Source organism: Saccopteryx leptura, chromosome 3, assembly GCF_036850995.1.
Source record: "Saccopteryx leptura isolate mSacLep1 chromosome 3, mSacLep1_pri_phased_curated, whole genome shotgun sequence".
Lineage (NCBI taxonomy): Eukaryota > Metazoa > Chordata > Mammalia > Chiroptera > Emballonuridae > Saccopteryx > Saccopteryx leptura.
Genome location: NC_089505.1, coordinates 211,267,250 through 211,288,499, shown reverse-complemented (window position 1 = coordinate 211,288,499; position 21,250 = coordinate 211,267,250). Strand labels below are relative to the sequence as shown.

Here is a 21,250-nt window from a genome sequence, read left to right as displayed (position 1 = left end):
GGAACCCATGCTGGAGATGGATGTAACATTGGAGCGGGCTCAGAAGGGATGTGCACAGGTGTAGAGGAAGAACTGGCTGTCCACAGAGAATAAGTTGAGATGCAAACAAATTGATTTTGAGTGCTCAGTTTTGTTTGTTTAAAAAGTGGATTGTCTGGCCCTGGCCGGTTGGCTCAGTGGTAGAGTGTCGGCCTGGCGTGAGGAGGTCCTGGGTTCGATTCCCGGCCAGGGCACACAGGAGAAGCGCCCATCTGCTTCTCTACCCCTCCCCCTCTCCTTCCTCTCTGTCTCTCTCTTCCCCTCCCGCAGCGAGGCTCCATTGGAGCAAAGATGGCCCGGGTGCTGGGGATGGCTCCTTGGCCTCTGCCCCAGGCGCTAGAGTGGCTCTGGTCGGACAGAGTGACGCCCCGGAGGGGCAGAGCGTCGCCCCCTGGTGGGCGTGCCGGTGGATCCCGGTCGGGCGCATGCGGGAGTCTGTCTGACTGTCTATCCCCGTTTCCAGCTTCAGAAAAATACAAAAATAAATAAATAAAAAAATAAAAAGTGGATTGTCTAGGGCATGTTTGCATATTGATACAATGATTTAGTAGGGTGGGTACATTTAGTTTTCAAGGAAAAGAAGAAATAAAAATCCTGGAAAGGATCCAAAATACAAGTGAGAGAATTGACCTTCGAAAATGGGGAAATGCCTTCTCTTTTAACAGAAGAGAAAGATGAGGTAAAGATAGATACAAATATTACTTATGTTGGTTACTCTGTTGTCAGAAATTTGAGGCAATTACCATGTGTTGCCTAACTCACCCTTGTGAAGTGTGAAGTGAGGTCATCAGCTAAGGAAAAAGAAGTGGAGAATGTTCAAAGTATGAAAATGGGAAAAAACCAGTATCTTGGAAAATAAGCCTTCTTAAATGTAATAAAATGGGAGCAATAAAGACAGTTTGATGCTTATCAGCTTTTATAATGAATCCGATGTATATAATTAATTCACATAGACCTAAAAGGTATTGTACAAACATTTGGGTAACAAGAATGATCTGACAACTTATAGATAATAAAAAAGTACTAGTGATTAATAAGCATGAGCAATGCCTAATCAGTTATTAACAAGGAAATTCAAATTTAAATAAGAAAATATTTTAGTAGCAATTTGTAAATGTATGTGCATTTCTCTTGTCTTTTTTCTTTCCCTCATTTCTGCACACACATCAATATACTACTATCATAAAACAGAATTTTTCACATTATTTACAGAGCTAATCATTGATATAATAATTTTCCCAATTTTTGATTACTTCTTAGAAGCTGATCAAAGTACATAACCAATTTCAAATGTGATTATTTTTTCATTAATTGATCTTAGAGAGACTGAGAGAAACGGGGGTGGGGAAGGGGAAGAGAAGTGTTCATTTGCTGTTCCATTTAGTTATGCATTCATTGGTTGCTTCCTCATGTGCCCTAACCCAGACCGAGCCACCACCTTGGTGTTTCCAGACGATGCTCTAACCAACTGAGCTAAACAGCCAGGACTCAAATGTGATTAAAAAAATAAATCCATTCTCTTTAAAAATTACTTATGATGCAACACAGGAGCCATGCGCTGGGAACCTCCGCACCTCTCTGCACCAGGGGGAATGGACCACACGCTGAGGACCTCAGAAACCACGTTGAAGCCCTATTGTGACATTGGATTGCCTTGATTCAGACTCAGAAGCTGCACATGGCCATTACTGACACGTTCCTGGAGCACATGTGCGGTCCAGGGTCACAGCAACTAGCCCGTAGGGAATGGAATCAGAAGCAAAGCTTCCACCCTGATGAAAGCTCGGTTTCACCTGGAACACTGGTATCAGCTGCACAATCTGCCCAGCTTCCTCATCGGTGGAGATGTCGAATTCTGGAATGAATGTGGCTCATCTAAACTTCTCTCATGGGACTCACGGGCACTGTACAGAGACCATCAAGAACATGTACATGAAAAGTTTTGTTTTTTCTTCTTCTTTTTAAAATTTTTATTTATTGATTTTAGCAAGAAAGGGAGGTTGGGAGGGAGGGAGAGAAAGAGAGACACAGAGAGAAACATCAATCTGTTCCTGTTTGTGCCCTGACCGGGTCAAACCGGCAAGCGCTGTGCTTTGGTAAGATGTGCTAACCAACCGAGCTTTCATCAGGGTGGAAGCTTTGCTTCTGATTCTATTCCCTACGGGCTAGTTGCTGTGACCTTGGACCCTAAAAGACCTGGGATCAGAACTAGGCTCATCAAGGGCAGTGGCACCCGGAGGCGGAGCTCCAGAAAGGAGCCGCTCCCAACATCATTTTGTATATGCCTACATGGGAAAGCATGACTCAACACCCTGTGGCTGGACTACAAAGACATTAGCAAGGTGGTGGAAGTGGGCAGCAAGATCTACGAGGATGGTGGGCTTACTCTGCAGGTGACAGGGAACGGTGCCGACTTCTTGGTGACAGAGGTGAAGGCTGGTGGCTCCTTGGGCAGCAAGAAGGGTGTGACCCTCCCTGGGGCTACTGTGGACCTGCCTGCCATGTCAGAAAGGACATACAGTGGGATCTGAAGTTCGGGGTAGAGCCGGGTGAAGGTATGGTGTTTGCATCTTTCATCCCCAGTGCATCCGTGCATGAAGATGGAAGGTCCTTGGAGAAAAAGGAAAGAAGGTCAAGGTAATCAGCAAAATCGAGAATTGCGAGGCAGTTCAGAGGTTTGATGAGATTCTGGAAGTCTGTGGTGTGATTATGGTAGCTCGTGGTGATCTAGACATTGAGATTTCTGCAGAGAAGACAATAATTATTGCTTAAAAAGACAATGATTGGGTGGTGCAGCTGAGCCGGGAAGCCTCTCCTCTGTGCCAGCAGATGCGGGATAGCATGGATAGCAACTGGGCCAAGGGCAGCGATGCAGCCAATGCACTCCTGGATGCAACTGACTGCATCATGCTGTCTGGGAGACGGCCAAAGTGGGCTCCCCACTAAAGGCTGAGTGCTTGCAGCACCTAATCGCTGGTGAGGCACAGGCCACCACCTACCACTTGCAACTATTTGAGGAACTCAGTGGCCTGGTTCCCATTACCAGCGACCCACCACAGAGGCTACCAGTGTGGGCAACATGGAGACCTCCTTCAAGTGCTACGGTGGGGCCATCATGGTCCTCACTTAGTCTGGCAGCTCTGTTCATCAGGTGGCCAGGTATCCCGCCCCCGCCCTTGTTCCCATCATTGCTGTGACTCAGAGTCACCAGAGAGCTCTCCAGGCGCACCTGTACCACGCAACAAAGCAAAATGACAACAGCTAAGAAATAAAAATCCTTGCCTTCAACATTGTCAATATACTAGCAAACTACTTGAAGTTAAATTAATCTTCCTTTAATTTTTTTCTATAAAGTTACTGAGATGCCTTACCTAAGAATATTCATTCTTACTATATTAGCAAAAGGAATAAAAGTGTAATGACACTCAAGTACTTTTAACAACTCATCAAATTCAAGGACAGCTTCACCAGAAGGAAATCAAGATACCAAAGGAGCTAGTATGTGAGCTTTATTTAGTTCCACTAAGATGAGAAAACTATTGGAGCTTTGTTGGAAAACCTTTATTTTAAAGAAGGTCATAAAAGTTTTGAATCTCTGACCTATCATAATATAAATATGATGAATTATTTACTTAGAGCCCAACAAAGAAAATGAAATCTCTGACATTTGGCCAAGCATTTAATATTCATTATTTTAAAAATGTTTTAAATTTGTTTAGTAAATAGTGCATACAAAGTTAAGTTTTCTGTTTTCACATTTATGCTTTTGGATTTTTAAAGTAAATAAATTTTAAAAGAAAGCAGCAAGGATATTATTAGGCTATTTAGCAGGAACAGAAGATTTCAAACACTAAGAATAATTATTATTTTTAGATATATTTTATTGCTAGTCATGATAGCTCATAATGATATAAAGCTTGAAAAGTGTATTACATGTTTAACATAGTTTAATTTCAAGTGCCATAAATAAACAATACTGAGAGAATACTTCCCAGAGAATATTCCCCTTAGAGAAGATATTGAATCTTATTTTTTCTTAGAAGATTTATTGATTTTTAAAGAGAAGAGAGAGAGAAAGGCGATGGGGGAGGAGTGGGAAGCATCAAACTTGTAGTTGTTGCTTCACATACTGTATGTGCCTTGACCTGGCAAGCTCGTGGTAAACTGGTGACCTCAGCATTCCAGGTGGATGCTTTATCCACCGTGCCACCACAGGTCAGGTAAGACACTGAATCTTTTTTTCTTCTTTTTTTTTTTTAAGTGAGAGGAGGGGAGACAGACTCCCGCATGTGCCCCAACGGATCCACCTCGGCAACCCCATCTGGGGCTGATGCTCGAATCAACCCAGTAATCCTCAGCACCCAGGGCTGCTGCTCAGACCAATCGAGCCACTGGCTGACAGAGGGAAGAGGGAGAGGAAGAGAAGCAGATGGTTGCTTTTCCTCTGTGCTCTGACCGGGAATCGAACTGGAGGATGTTTATACTGGGCAGACGTTCTATCCACTGAGATAACCGGCCAGAGCAAGACATTGAATCTTGAAATACAATTCATTTGCTTGAATCTCTCCCATCTCAAGAAAGGATTTAGCAGATATAGAGGATTCTGTCAGTCTTGGACGGAGAACACAATCTCCTGGATACAAAAACAAATTGTATGGTTATGCAATATTCTGCATATTCCTGGGAGGCTCAAAACCGAACGTCAAATAATGCAGTATCTATGAGCATCACCTCTGCAGATGGAGCACCCAGATTTAAATTCTGGCTCTCACTTGCTAAGGGATCTAATATATCCACTTAACTCAGTCTCAGGGTTCTCACTGCAAAATGGGAACAGCTGTGCCCAAATGAGTTTAGAACTGACATCAAATTATAAACTTACATGCAAACATTCTCAACAAAATATTGGCAAATTGGATGTAGTAATGTAAAAAAGTATTTAGATAGTATGATCAACTGGGATTTTTTCAAGTATACAGAGACTAGGAGAATCTTTCTAATCACATATGAAACCAAGGACTACTATTGAAAATACATAGACTCTCAAAACTCAACAGTAAACAAACAAAAACAACACAGAAAACACTTCAAATAGAAAATAAAAAAAGATATGAACAGACATTTCATCACTAAGTATGAGAAATGGCAAATAAGCACAGGAAAGTGTGCCAGTTTTATTGTTGATTAAGTAACTGAAAATCAAAAGTACGAGATAGCACTATATATACAGCTATCAAAATGGCCAAAATAAAGAGAAATAATAAGGCAAAACACTAGCAAAAATGTGGGCAAACTGGATCAGCTATATATTGTTGTTGGGAATGTAAAATGGTATTTTTACATTCTGGAAAGTATTTTGTCAATTTCTTATAAAGAAAAACATGCAATACCATACAGCCCACTAATAGTGCTCAGATGCATTTTCCCCAGAGAAATGGGAAATTATATTATCAATAAAACCTGTACATACCTAGCAGGCTTATACTTATTATAGCCTCCAAATGGAAAAAATTCAGATATTATTCAATGGATGTACGATAGATGTATACCCTGGAATACTACATAGCAATAAAAGTAATACACTATTGATACATGCCACAATTTTTCAGAGAATTTTGTTGACTGAAAACAAGCCAGTCCCCAAAGGCAATGTACTTACTGTATTTATAGAACATTCCTGAAATGACAAAATTCTAGAAATGAGAAAATATTAGTTATCCATGGAGGAATTGTGTGTGGTTATAAAAGGAAGAATATTTGTGGTAATGGCACTGTTCTGTGTCTTTAGTCATGTATTTATATGAACTTACACAAGTGACAAAAACATATAAAACTAAACACACACAAATACACAAACATATGCATGAGGTTAAACAAAACTGAGGAAAGTAAAAAGGTACACAGAATCTCTCTGTGTCATTTCTTACAACTGTGTATTATTTACAATTATTTAAAAATAAAACCAATTTTATGATTCAACATTTAAAAATCAACTAATGCAATCCATTACATTAGCAGACTTAAAAACCCCTGCATGATCATAACACTAGATACAGAAAATCATTGGACAAAATTTAAAATCCAGTCCTGACGGCTGGCTGCATGCAATCTGAACCTGTGGTGTGTGCCTCGTGAAGAAGCTAGAGTTGGAGACTCTGGCAGACATGGAGTGGTATGGCTCTGGAGTAGGGGCCAATTTCCCCTCACTGAGTCCCTGATTACACGGCCGCATGTAGGGGACCCACTAGCCATGACCCCCCAACCCAGGTTACTCTGCCCTATTGACCCCAAGTAGCCACAGCAATCTTGAGAAAGAAGAAAAAGGTTGGAGGAATCATACCACCTGACATCAAAGTATACTACAAGGCTATAGTAATCAAAACAGCATGGTTCTGGCATAAAAACAGAGATATAGATTAGTGTAACAGAATAGAGAACCCCAAAATAAACCCACATCTTTATGATCAATTAATATTTGACAAAGGAGGGAAGAACATACAATGGGGGAAAGAGAGTCTACTCAATAATTGGTGTTGGGAAAATTGGACAGATACATGGAAAAAATGAAACTAGGCCGCCTTCTTACACCATACACATGAATAAACTCAAAATGAATTAAAGACTTAAAAGTTAGACAGAAAACTATAAAAATCTTAGAAGAAAACGGGTAGTAAAATCTCAGACATTTCTTGTAGCAATATTTTTTTCTGATATATCTCCTTGGGCAAGGCATACAAAAGAAAAAAACAACAACAAAGAAATGTGACTACATCAAACTAAAAAGTTTTTTGCACAGCAAAGGAAATCATTAACAAAATGAAAGACTACCCACTGAATGAAAGAACATATTTGCCAATGATACATCGGGTAAAGGGTTAATATCCAAAATATATAAAAACTTATACAACACACACAAAGAACAATCAATCCAATTTAAAAAAATGGACAAAGGACCTGAATAGGCAGTTCTCCAAAGATGACATATAGGTGGTTAATAGATATAAAAAGATGCTCAACATCATTAATCATCAGATAAATGCAAATTAAACCACAATGAGATATCATCTCACACTGGTTGGAATGGCTATCATCAGTAAATCAAAAAACACTGGCTCTGACTGGTTTGCTCAAGGGATAGAGCATCAGACCAACCTGTGATGTCCCTGTTTGATTTCTGGTTAGGGCACTCATGAGAAGTAACTATCAGCTTCTCTTCTCCTTCCTCTCTTGCAGCCAGTGGCTTGATTGGTTCTAGCATCAGCCCAGGGTGCTGAGGCTAGCTAGGTTAATTCAAGCATCAGCCCCAGATGAGGGTTTCCCAGTGGACCCCAGTCGGGGTGCATGTGGGAGTCTGCCCATCTCCCCTCCTCTCACTTCAAAAGTAAACAAACAAACAAACAAACAAATAGCAAGTGCTGGCGAAGATGTGGAGCAAAAGGAACTCTGCACTGATGGTGGGAATACAGACTGGTGCAGCCACTGTGGAAAAAAGTATGGAGTTACTGCAAAAAATTTTAAAAATGGAACTATCTTCTGAACCAGTGATTCCACTTCTGTGAATATATCAGATGCAGTTCAAAAAACTAAATCAAAAGAATATATGCACCCTTATGTTCATTGCAGCATTATTTACAATAGTCAAGATATGTAAGCAGCCTCATCAGTAGTTGAGTAGGTAAAAAAGCTAGGTACGTTTACACAATGGAATATTACTAAGCCATAAAAGAGATGGAAATCTTCCCATTTGCAACAGCATGGCTGGGCCTGGAGAGCATTATGCTAAGTGCAATAAGCCAGTCAGAACAAGACAAATACCATATAATTTCACTTGTATACAGAATCTAATGAACAAAATAAACTAACAAACAAAATAGAAACAGATTCATATATACAGAGAACAGACTGACAGCTGTCAGTGGGGCTGGATGAAAACGGTGAAGGGATTAAGGAAAACAACAAAAAACTCATAGACAGACAACAGTATGGTGATTACTGGAAGGAAAGGGGGTGGGGGAAGTAGAGAAGCTAAAGGGAGATAAATACTGATGGAAGGAGACTTGACTTGAGGTAGTGAACACACAATACAATCTACAGATGATGTATTATAGACTTAATTATACACCTGAAACCTATATAATTTATTAACCAATGTCACCTCCAATAAATTAAACACATACATAAATGTACATACATAAAAAATGATTACATGTGTGTCAAATTAGACACTGTGACAGGTGATTTATGCTTAAAAGTAAATCATCTGATTGTTTCTAGTCAAATCCAGCATTTTCCTCAAATATACAGCTTTTAGTACATTCAAGGAACTTAATTAGAACAGAAAGTCAGACAGATACACTAAGGCATGGAAGAGTTCTGTCCTAGAAACAGGGGCTGGACAGTCCATTCCTTAACCTGCATGGAATATGCATGTCATGTTCTAAGGTATTAGCTTATTTTCAAAATTACAATTATTTATTTATTTATTTATTTTTGTATTTTTCTGAAGCTGGAAACAGGGAGAGACAGTCAGACTCCCACATGCGCCCGACCGGGATCCACCCGGCACGCCCACCAGGGGGCGACGCTCTGCCCACCAGGGGGCGATGCTCTGTCCCTCCGGGGTGTCGCTCTGTTGTGACCAGAGCCACTCTAGCACTCGGGGCAGAGGCCAAGGAGCCATCCCCCGCACCCGGGCCATCTTTGCTCCAATGGAGCCTCGCTGCGGGAGGGGAAGAGAGAGACAGAGAGGAAGGAGAGGGGGAGGGGTGGAGAAGCAGATGGGCGCCTCTCCTGTGTGCCCTGGCCGGGAATCGAACCCGGGACTTCTGCACGCCAGGCCGATGCTCTACCACTGAGCCAACTGGCCAGGGCCAATTATTTTGAATTTAGAAAAATTTTAATAATCATGAGAAAATAAAAATAGAAGAAAAAAATTCTTTATTCTTGGATGGTAAGGAGAGAGACCATTACCTGCACTTTAGCTCTTTTTTTTCCTTTTACTTTTTATGTAGCTATAAAGACATATATAATTAAATGAATAAGATAGGTCATAATTTTATTGATAAATGTCAAGATATTTTTATCAACTGATGTCACATTGGGTACAACTCTTTTTTTTTACTGCCATCAACAATAACAGCTGCTATTTATTGTCTTTTTATATTATTTGTATAATCATTATTACCAATGACTGACTGCCACCATTTATGAGCACCTGCTCCATGCAGGAGCCCTGGGTCAAAGCTTTGCACTCTACTTCTGTTTACAGCACTGACTGGGAGGAGCTCTGACTGGTGCTTTACAGAGGCACTAATCATTTAAATGGCTTAACATCCTTATGGTTGGTAAGAGAACTAGTATAAAAACTCAGGTTTGTCTGATTCAAAGTCCTTTGTCATCTTCCCACTTCCCTAATCATGACCTTTTCCATCTGATCCAATAGCCCAAACATTATAAATCTCAAGTCTCTGCTTACTCTTAATGAAAACTCTCTATTCTCAGAGTTCATGAACATCTTCCCCTGCCCAGTCTTCATTGGTGCAGGCTGCTATAACAGATACCTGAGACTGGGTAGCTTAAGGAACAAACATTTATTTCTCACAGTTCTGGAGGCTTGGGAAGTCCAAGAGGTCATGTCTGGAGAGGGCCCACTTTCTGGTTCATAGACAGTAGTCTTCCTGCTGTGTCCTCACATGGTGAAAGAATACACTTCAGTTCTTATTGTGTACTGTTTCTCTATTATTTGAGTATTCTCTTACCTGATAATAGTACTTTTTAAAATTGTACATCTTTTTACGTTTAATGCAATTCAAGCATTTTCTATTGCCACAAACTGTTATTTTTATAAGCATTCCTTTAATAGCTGTATAGTATAAAGTATCCTAAAGAATTTCTCTATTATCAAGTATTTAAGCTGTATTTAAATTTTCACCTTCTAAATAGCGTTGGAATATGTATCTTGGTGTAAATATGTTGGATATTGGGACTTACTTCACAAGCGTAAAGCTGTAATATGTAAAGTTCTGTATATACGTTTAGAAGTGATATTGTGAAAATTATTAATATGATTTTTTACTGCTTTATTCATTGCTTAGTTATCATACTGGTAATTTAGTGATTCTTTTATTAATCAACTATATTATAAAACTGAAGCTGCATATTGTCTAATTTAGGAAAAATTTACACTTAAAAACTTATTTTCTTAATTTTATGATCCCTATATTCTCACATCACAAAGGGCAAGGTCTGGAGTTGGTGTGGGTTAGAAAGATTTTGTCATTGTTGTTACTGTATTTGTTTTTCTTTTCTGGTTTTATTTTTCATGAAATATGAGAGCATATTAATTAATCTTTATAAATATTACCCAGTAACTGTTGACAGCAAAAAGAGTAAGAGGGTTTGAGACAAGCCACCCTCCTCCCACTGTTGCAGAACTTGATTTAGTGCTTTTGAATAATTTACAGAGTCCATGGTTTTCCTCCACTCATCTCTCCAGCCTGCATCCTACCATTTCTTTACTATCTACTTGCCCTTCTATTACTATTTCCTTGCTACACTTACTCGAAGACAGCCATTAATTACTATGTTACTCTGGCCTTCTTTAAGGCTTTCCATTTTAGACATAGGGTATGTCAACATATGAATTCAGTTTATTGCCCTAAAAATTTGGTACTGAGTTCACTTTTATTCCCTCTTTGAGTTAATGTAGAAAAACCTATGTAAAGTCTTGATAAGTCTTTGAGGTCATGACTTGGCAAGGAGGACTTCAACAGAACTGAGGGTACTTGGTATGAAGTCCTATCCCTTCTTCTTTGACTCAGGAAATTCCATAAGGAGAAAGTATGCTGCAGTGAAAATTTGAGAGGAGGTTAATTTGAGTCCTGCTTTTCAAACACCTTGTAATTGATGGTCAGTTATTGATAAGAGGAATCCTCATTCATATAGCAAGTACTCTATTGGTTGAATTTGAGCTGGTGCACCTGGATTAAAATGTGGATAATATAATCCAGGAGAGCTCTGATTTTTGTTCAAATATGAATATTTGTTCAATAATGTTAACTTCAATTTGATAGGTTAGGTTGCATCCATCTAACTCCTTCAATAAAAGTAGCATGGATTTATTTAGTCAAAATGACCAGGGTTTTAACCTGGCTTGATTAAGATGGCTTAATTATTACTCTTAGCTCGATGAAACTTTAGACAAGATTTTTCCTAAAAGTAGGTCCCTCATGTCTCCTTTCTTACAGTATTTATTTACAAAACCTGTAAGTTGTTTCTCCACCCTTTAAGATCTCATACTTTTAAAGCTTCCTGCCAGTTTTACAACCTAGGACTGTTTTCTTCAAGGACCTTGAGACAGCTCTTTGAAACGTAATGATCAAGGAAGAGAAAGCCCCTGTCTCCCAGTGTCTGTGAGAGAGCACAATCCCACTTCACTGGGCACCTTGCCTAAACTGTAAAACTGTTTCCTGTCATGAAGGAAAGAGAATGTTAGTTTCCTTTGAGTAAAGCCCAATTAACAAGCACAGATGACCTGTGATTCCTGACTGCACCTCGTAAAAACTCTCCTTACCCTTTGTTTCACAGAACTAGGTATCCAGACTTGGTCTGTGCTTTCTCTGTGCTTTCTCCCCTACTGCTGGTGATGGTATCAGAATAAAATTCATTTTTGTTTGCTCATCTTGAACAAACTTTTCTTTAAAAGCTCTAATATATACTAGCTCTCTGATACGAAGGTGAGTTGATCAACTTTTCTGTTTCACAGTTCTCTTGTTCATAAAATGAAAGGACTCTATCTGACAGAACTATTAAAATAAATTAAGTAATGCATGTCAAACCATGTAATACTACATACTATATGTTGAACAAATATTTTCTTAGCACTCTTATCAGGAGAATACACTTTCAGAGCCCACTCACTGATTTTTCTGGTATAGATATTGAGTGTCAATACAATTTGATAGGTGTGAGCCTATCAAATGTATGGAGGAATGGGCATGCCCCTTATCTGTGGCTCTGCTTCCCTAATCTTTTAACTTGAGCATATCCTGTTGCTGCCTCTTTCTCCCACGATCCCTACAGTCTGCTAAGCAAAAGAAGTGCGCGACTAAGACACGACATCAGCCTTCAAAAGTTTTATGTATAGTCATGGTTGATGCCAAGCATGAAAACTAAAAATAATATAATGCAGAATTACATGAAAACCAAAATAGAAGTATAAATATAAAATGTAAAATGAAAACTGTCCCCTCATTACTTTTGCAATGAAAAACAAAACAAAACAAGAAAGAAAACTTTGGGAAGATTTGATTCATTATTAAACTTAAAAATAATGAGTTTATGCCCTGGTAGGATAGCTTGGTTGGTTAGAGAGTCATCTGAATATGCAGAGGTTGCTGGTTCCATCGCAGCTCAGAGCACATAAAAGAACAGGTTTATGTTTTTGTGTCTCCCTCTCTCAATCCCTTCCTCTCTCTCTAAAATAAATAAATAAAATTTAAAAATAATAAAAGTAATGAGCTTAATTAAAACAATTCTCTGGCTCTGGTTTCTGGGTTTCCCATAGCAGGAAAGCCTATCCTAAAATCAAGGACCAAAGGTCCCTGATTATTTCTTCTTAGATGTTTCCTGACTTTCTTCTTTCCTCTAGTGGTAATCTGTAGAATTACTACAATTGTCCCAAATCCTGCATTTCAGGATTAAGACTATAAGAAATATTTTGTAGGCCAAAGAATTACAGAGAAAATACTTTCATGTTCTCTGAAAATATCATAGAAGTGAATATTATCAAAGATTCGTTTCTAAACTTATCCCAGGTTCTATGTTGACCAGCTAGTTGCCTTGTTAAATTGAAGGGATGAAATAATGAGTAAAAAGGGATAAAAAAGAGAAGCAAACATTATTGAGGATTTGCTGTATATCAGAGACTGTGTTAAATATTTTACAGGCATTATTTCATTTAATCCTCACAAGAAACTGTGAGATGTGTGTGTGTGTGTTCATATATACAGATAAAAACCTCCTGAGTGTTAGGGTGGTTAAGTGCGTTATTCAAGATTACATAGCTAGCAAGTGAAATATTAGAAATCTTGCTAAGCTGTCTAACTTCGAAGCCCTTACTTACACTCAGCAACTATGCATTCTTCTCTACTATAAAACAAACTATGAATACAATGTCTATGATAGCAATGGATTGTAGAACAAGCCCAAATGTTATCATTTCTTTGCCCCTGCATTTGTTATACACTACCAATCTTCTTCTAAAAGTCTATAAAGAGATAATGACACTTCTTCACTTTGCATTTGTAATTCTGTCTACATTGGTCTGGCTCTGGCTACAAATTAGTCCACCAAAAACACTTTCATTAAGGTTACTAATGACCTGTCATTGAGACTTCAGTGCTCTATGTGGATTTCTAATGATCCTTACTCAATTCGCAAGAGCACTAAACCCAGAAGACCACTAAGTCCTTTTTCAGAACTGTTCTTTAAATTTCTATCACATTATTTCACATTTCTCTTTCTCCTCCTTCTTTCTCCTCTTCCCCCTTTCCTCCTTTTCCTCTTGATCTTCAGCTTCATCTCAGTAAAGCTTTTTGGTTTATTTTGTAGGCTCAAATCCTCCACTTAAATGCTGGATGAAGGAATATCTTAGCATCATTTTTGGTTTTCTGTTTATTCCTATAGAATGAAAAGTAAAAATGCCCTCGCTGAATATCTCGGTTGGTTGGAGCATTGTCCTGCAATGCAGAGGTTGCCGGTTTGATCCTTGTTGGGGGCACATACAGAAACAGATTGATGTTTTTCTTCCTCTCTCTAAAATCAATTTAAAAAAAGAGAGAGAAAAGAAAAAAAAAACAAAAGAGGCAAAAAAAAAAAATGCTTTTATCCATATTACAGCCAAATTTGTATCTCTCTAAGATCTCTCATCTCCTATACATCTAAGTAATTACATCTCCATTTTAAAGTCTCAAATTCATCTTAAATATTTATCTTGATTTTCCAAACCAAATCACACCTGTTACCCCACATTCTGTTCAGCTCTTTAAATGGGAGATTTGGAGCTAGGATTTACCTCCACTTTCCTCCCCCTCTTCTGTGACATCCTATCCATCACATTTCTTTTCTCTTTTCTCTTTCGTCCAGCTTTCCCTCTGACAGCATAGCTTGGGCCACTAGTCCCAGTCTCCATCATTACTGAGACAGATGCAAGATTTATCCAGATGACCACTTAGTAAGTTATATACTGTCTAATCAATGGGGTGTACACCTGAAACTAATATTGTATGTCAACTATAATTTAAAAATAAAGTAAAAAAATTAAAAGGTGAGCCCAGGAAGATGGAACCACAGTTCATGGTTTTTACCCATGCACTGTCACCACACACCTGTTTGGTTTTTATTTATTTATTAACTTTAGAGAGAGAGGGAGAGACAGAAACATCTATCTGTTTCTGTATGTGCCCTGACCAGGGACTGAATTGAGCTATCCAGCCAGGACAACACCTGGGTTTTGGGTGATAACTTTCTTCATCTTCAAAATTTGTCTCTTATGGTTATAATTAAAAGGAAATATGTACATAAAACTTAGTATCTCCTTTCCCAAAGCTCATCTCTTTACTTTCTTAAATAGCAATCTTATTTTAAAAAATTTTCTGTGTGTCAGTCATTTTTAACGATCCCCCTCCCCATTGGTTTATGAAAAAACAATTGAAAGAAAATAAAATTAACACATGCACAGAGTTGTCAAGATTCCTTCTAATCACTCTGTTGAGCATATACCTCATTTCCATGGTTCATTTCTTCACTACAGCCCCCTTTTAATGAACAGGCAAGTGAGTTCTCAATTGTGAGGCTGACTGCAGGGGGAAGGGCCTGCCCCACACATGGTCTTGGGTTTTACTGGGGCTGGTTGTCTATTTGTTACCTCATTCTCACAGGTCCACATGTCTCATGCCCAGTCCTGTTGGCCATCCTGCATCCCCAAAGGTTCACCAGAGGGAGACAGATGGGGTGTCACAGAGTCACTGATTTCCCCAGAAGCCCCCTCTGCCTCACCTTGGGGTATCAAATAGCTTCCTTAGATTCAGGAAGAACCAGTCTGAGGCCAGGGAGTAACAGCTTCCCACCCAGCAGGTTGTCCCTGTCTTGATGAAATCAATCATTCATGCATACCACAGTTTCAGTGAGAAAGAGACTAATCTTCAAGTTTCATTAGAGCAGGTACCATCCCCTACATCCCCTGGTGTGTGCTATCACCCTGCCTCCCCTGTGGAACAGCACAGCGCTTTGTCAGTGGAACCTCAGAGAAGCCAGAACTGATGGAGTCGTTAGTCCCAGGCGTTTTGGCCAATACTGATGCAGGGTCTGATAGAGCACAGAGAGCATTCTGAGAGAATAGGGGTCAGTAATGGGATTTTAAACACAAGTGAAATCACAGGGGTTTAATCAAGAATGAGGGTGATGAAACAGGAATTCTTAACTTACTGTTGGGAACAATTTGGTCAACATAGAACCTGGGATAAGTTTAGAAACGAATCTTTGATAATATTCACTTCTATGATATTTTCAGAGAACATGAAAGTATTTTCTCTGTAATTCTTTGGCCTACAAAATATTTCTTATAGTCTTAATCCTGAAATGCAGGATTTGGGACAATTGTCTTTCAATTAAAACAGATCTTAAGGCTCTTTCTCAAGTGAAAGATGTCAAATTTTTAGAACACTGAAAGCTCATGACTATCTTCTCTGGGTCTTCAGTTTTTTTTCTAATCCATTAAAAAGTGTAGTACAAAAGGCAGAGCATAATACTAAGTAAATGAATAATTAAAAAAACTTTTCTATACTGACTCAATACTCTTCTTGCTGTAGTCCTGTGTTATATCAGTTTCTTTTCCCTTTGAGTAAACATAGGTTTTCAATTATACTCCTAGTCCCTTAGGAGTGGACTAGCTGTGTCACTTGTAACTTTATGTTGCAATTTTTGAGGAACTGCCAACCTCTTTCCAAAATAAAGAAACTATACCATCTTACCTTTACTTTGAAAATGTATAAGGATTCTAATTTCTCCACAACTTCCCCAACACCTTATTGTCTTTTTTTAAAATCATCTTAGCAGGTATGAAATGGTATCTCACTGTGGTTTAGATTTGCCTTTTCTCTTCATTAATGATATTAAGCATATTTCTTTGTTTATTGTTTGCATATATCCATTTGAGAAATATCTATTCAAACTTTTTCCCATTCTTAACCTGGGTTGTTTTTTTCTTTCTCAGTTTTAAGATTCTTGATGTATTTTGAATACTAAACCTGCATCAGTATATGATTCGCAATTATTTCTCTCATTCTGTGAATTTTTTCATTTCCTTGATATTGGACTTTGAAATACAACAGTTTTTAATTTTGATGAAGTCCAGTTTATCTATTTATTCTTGGCTTGTTTGTGCATATTTAAGAAATCTGTCGATTCCAAAGTCACAGAGGTATAAACCTACCTTATGTATGCCTCAAAACATCACTTTTTAAATGAGAACCTTCCTGGATTTTAGTGGTATGAACATTAATTATGTCTTCTATCCAGTGGCTATTTCTCTCAGCTGATATTCACATGCCTTTTTTGTGGAGTTACTCACTCCTATGCAGAATCCAGTGGCCTGTAACAGAGATTTGGGGAAAGATATCTAGTAATATCCTGACTTTGATTCAGTTGAGTCCTGGTCACATAAATTGAGCTGGTCTTAATCCCACCCAGTTTCACAGATTGCTTATGGTCTTCACAGTTGAGCAACTGTCTTCTCAGGGAACACATGTCCTGGAGTCCAAGTTTTTCTAAGGCTCTGGACGTCCTCAGCCAGAAGAGATGCAGGAGTTGGGACTTTGTCAAGACTTTCATCTCTGGTCTTGGATGGAAACCAGTCCTGCTTCAGAGTTTTGGGATGGTTGTTCAACATGAATTGGTTCCCCTCCAACTCTCTCTCTCTTTTTTTTTTTTTTTTGTGCACCCGTGTGAAAGAGAGAGAGAGAGAGTAAGAAAGAAGTGGGGAGGAGCAGGAAGCATCAACTCAGTAGTAGTTGCTTCTCGTATGTGCCTTGACTCAGCAAGCCCAGGGTTTCAAACCAGCAATCAGCATGCCAGGTCAATGCTTTATCCACTGTGCCATCACAGGTCAGGCACATTTTTTTCTTAAATTATTCTTTTAAGTGTTTGTTCTGTTGCATTGGGATTCTTCTCAAGAGATTATTATTTGTATGTTGAATATTTGTTGCCTATCTTTTGACATTTGTTACTTCTTTCTTTTAGTCTTTGTCATCTCTTTCTTTTTATGCTAACAGTTCTTTATGGCAGTATAATTTGCATAGTGAAATAAGCAAAACCTACTCAAAGAATACTGAATAGTATAGCATCAGTAATACTATTCAGTTTAAGATACAGAACATTTTATATCATCCCCAAAAGTTCTTGTGTGTTCCTTGTCAGTTGATACCCATTTTAATTTTGTGCTTCATAAAAATGGAATAGTAATCTATGTTCTCTTTTTGTTTAACTTCTGTTATTCAACATCTGGGGGTTTTGCCATGTCATATTCTATTGTGTGGTTAAAGCCCAACTGATTATTGGTTTTTCAGGTATGGACAGGTTTACTTTTTGGCAATTATGTATAAAGTAACTATGAACATTCCTGAACAATTCTTTTTGTGGAGATATGCACTCATTTTTCATAGGTTTAGATACAGTGTGGGAAAAGGGCAGAAACTGTCACTTTGCAAAGTAATTGTTATTCTCTTATATCTCCTGAAAAAGGTCTATTTCCAGTTGTTCTACATTCCCACATGCTCAGAATTTTTAGTGTTTTAAGTTAGCCATTTCCTAGGTGTGTAGTGATATCTTGTTTTGGTTTTCATATGCTTCTTGGCCATTTGTGATCTCCTTTAGGCAACGGTTGTCGTTTCAGAGCTTTCTGCTCAGTGATGTACTGGGTCATTTCCTCTGTGATTTATAGAAGCTCTTTCTTTATGTATTTTAGATGAGTGCATTGTCAGATATATGTGTTGCCAATAATCACTCCTGGTGTATAGGCAGTCTTTTCATTTTTAAACAATTACAGTAAGAAACTTTTGTTTTATGAAGTGTAATTTAATTCATTTTTAAAATTATGGTGTATACTATTATATCCTGTCCTACAAATATATGCCTGTGCCAAGTTTTAGAAAATATTTTCTATTTTTCTTCCAGTTTTTATAATTTTTTATTTTTATTATTAATTTGAATGAGGTGACATTGATAAATCAGGGTACATATGTTCATAGAAAACATCTCTAGGTTATTTTGACATTTGATTATCTTGCATACCCATCACTCAAGTCAAATTGTCTTCCATCACCTTCTATCTGGTTTTCTTTGTGCCACTCCCCTCCCCCACCCCTGTTCTCCTTCCTCCCCCCTACACCCCCACCCCAGTAACCCCCACACCAGGGGTCCCCAAACTACGGGCCTGCGGGCCACATGCGGCCCCCTGAGGCCATTTATCCGGCCCCGCCACACTTCTGGAAGGGGCGCCTCTTTCACTGGTGGTCAGTGAGAGGAGCACTGTATGTGGCGGCGCCGCAAAGCGCAGCGTCGCTCACGTACAGCACTACTTCTAGTGACGCGGGACGGACACCTCACGGCTCCAGAAGTGTGTCATATCACTTGTTACAGCTAGCAGTGACAAATATGGAATTGGACATTGACCATCTCATTAGCCGAAAGCAGACCCATAGTTCCCATTGAAATACTGGTTAGTTTGTTGATTTAAATTTACTTGTTCTTTATTTTAAATATTGTATTTGTTCCCGTTTTGTTTTTTTACTTTAAAATATGTGCAGTGTGCATAGGGATTTGTTCATAGTTTTTTTTAATAGTCCGGTCCTCCAACAGTCTGAGGGACAGTGAACTGGCCCCCTATGTAAAAAATTTGGGGACCCCTGCCCCACACTCTTGTCCATGTCTCTGAGTCTCATTTTTATGTCCCATCTATGTATGAAATCATAAAGTTCTTAGTTTTTTCTGATTTACTTATTTCACTCAGTATAATGTTATCAAGGTCCATCCATGTTGTTGTAAATGATCTGATGTCATCATTTCTTATGGCTGAGTAGTATTCCATAGTATATATGTACCAAAGCTTTTTAATCCACTCGTCCACTGACGGACACTTGGGCTGTTTCCAGATCTTTGCTATTGTGAACAATGCTGCCATAAACATGGGGGTGCATTTCTTCTTTTCAAACAGTGCTATTCCTAAAAGTGGTATAGCTGGGTCAAAAGGCAGTTTGATTATTAATTTTGGGGGGAATCTCCATACTGTATTCCACAGTGGCTGCACCAGTCTGCACTCCCACCAGCAGTGCAGAAGGGTTCCCCTTTCTCCACACCCTTGCCAGCACTTATTCTGTGTTGTTTTGTTGATGAGCGCCATTCTGACTGGTGTAAGGTGATATCTCATTGTGGTTTTAATTTGCATTTCTCTAATGATTAGTGATGTTGAGCATTTTTTCATATGCCTGTTGGCCATCTGTATGTCCTCTTTGTAGAAGTGTCTATTCATTTCTTTTGCCCATTTTTTGATTGGATTGTTTGTCTTCCGGTGTTGAGTTTTACAAGTTCTTTATAAATTTTGGTTATTAACCCCTTATCAGACGTATTGTCAAATATGTTCTCCCATTGTGTAGTTTGCTTTTTATTCTGTTCTTATAGTCTTAAGCTGTGCAAAAGCATTTTATTTTGATATAGTCCCATTTGTTTGTCTTGTCTTTCATTTCACTTGCCTGTGGAGATAAATTGGCAAATATATCGCTGCAAGAGATGTCGGAGAGCTTACTGCCTATGTTTTCTTCTAAGATGCTTATGGTTTCACGGCTACATTTAAATTTATTTTTGAGTTTATTTTTGTGAATGGTGTAAGTTGTTGATCTAGTTTCATTTTTTTGCAGGTAGGTGTCCAATTTTCCCAACACCATTTGATAAAGAGGCTGTCTTTACTCCATTGTATGCTCTTACCTCCTTTGTCAAATGTCAATTGTCCATAAAGGTGTGGTTTATTTCTGGGTTCTCTGTTCTGTTACATTGATCTATATGCCTGTTCTTATGCCAGTACCAGTCTCTTTTGAGTACAATGGCCTTGTAGTATAACTTGATATCCAGAAGTGTGATACTTCCTGCTTTATTCTTCCTTTTCAAGATTGCTGAGGCTATTCGTGTTCTTTTTTGGTTCCATATAAATTTTTGGAATATGTGTTCTATATCTTTGAAGTATGTAGTACAACTTGATATCTGAAAGTGTGATACCTCCCACTTTATTCTTCCTTTTCAAGATTGCTGAGGCTATTCGTGTTCTTTTTTGGTTCCATATAAATTTTTGGAATATGTGTTCTATATCTTTGAAGTATGTCATTGGTATTTTAATTGGTAGTGCATTGAATTTATAAATTGCTTTGGGTAATATAGACATTTTAATGATGTTTATTCTTCCTAACCATGAGCACGGTATATGCTTCCACTTGTTTGTATCTTCCTTGATTTCTTTTATCAATGTTTTATAATTTTCCGAGTACAAGTCTTTAATCTCCTTGGTTAAATTTACTCCTAGATACTTTATTTTTTTTGGTTGCAATGGTGAAGGGGATTGTTTCCTTAATCTCTCTTTCTGACAGTTCATTGTTGGTGTATTAACAATACCTCCGATTTCTGAGTATTAATCTTCTATCCTGCCACCTTGCTGAATTCATTTATCAGGTCCAGTAGTTTTTTGACTGAGACTTTAGGGTTTTCTATATACAATATCATATCATCTGCAAATAATGATAGTTTTACTTATTTTCCTATTTGGATGCCTTTTATTTCTTCTTGTCTGATTGCTGTGGCTAGGACTTCCAGAACTATGTTGAATAAGAGTGGTGAAAGGGGGCACCCCTGCCTTGTTCCTGATCTTAAGGGGATTGCTTTTAAATTTTGCCCATTGAGTATGATGTTGGCTGTGGGTTTGTCATAGATGCCCTTTATCATGTTGAGGTCTCTTCCCTGTATTCCCACTTTGCTGAGAGTTTTGATCATGAATGGGTGCTGGACTTTATCAAATGCTTTTTCTGCATCTATTGACATTTTCGTGTGGTTTTTCTCCTTCCTTTTGTTTATGTGATGAATACATTGATTGATTTGCAAATATTGTACCAGC

General features: G+C 38.4%; 1 pseudogene; it reads left to right on the top strand.

The window, feature by feature from the left end:
• The first annotated feature begins 1,631 nt into the window (after positions 1 to 1,631).
• On the top strand, positions 1,632 to 3,304 carry LOC136398407 (pyruvate kinase PKM-like; annotated as a pseudogene).
• The last annotated feature ends 17,946 nt before the right edge of the window (positions 3,305 to 21,250 follow it).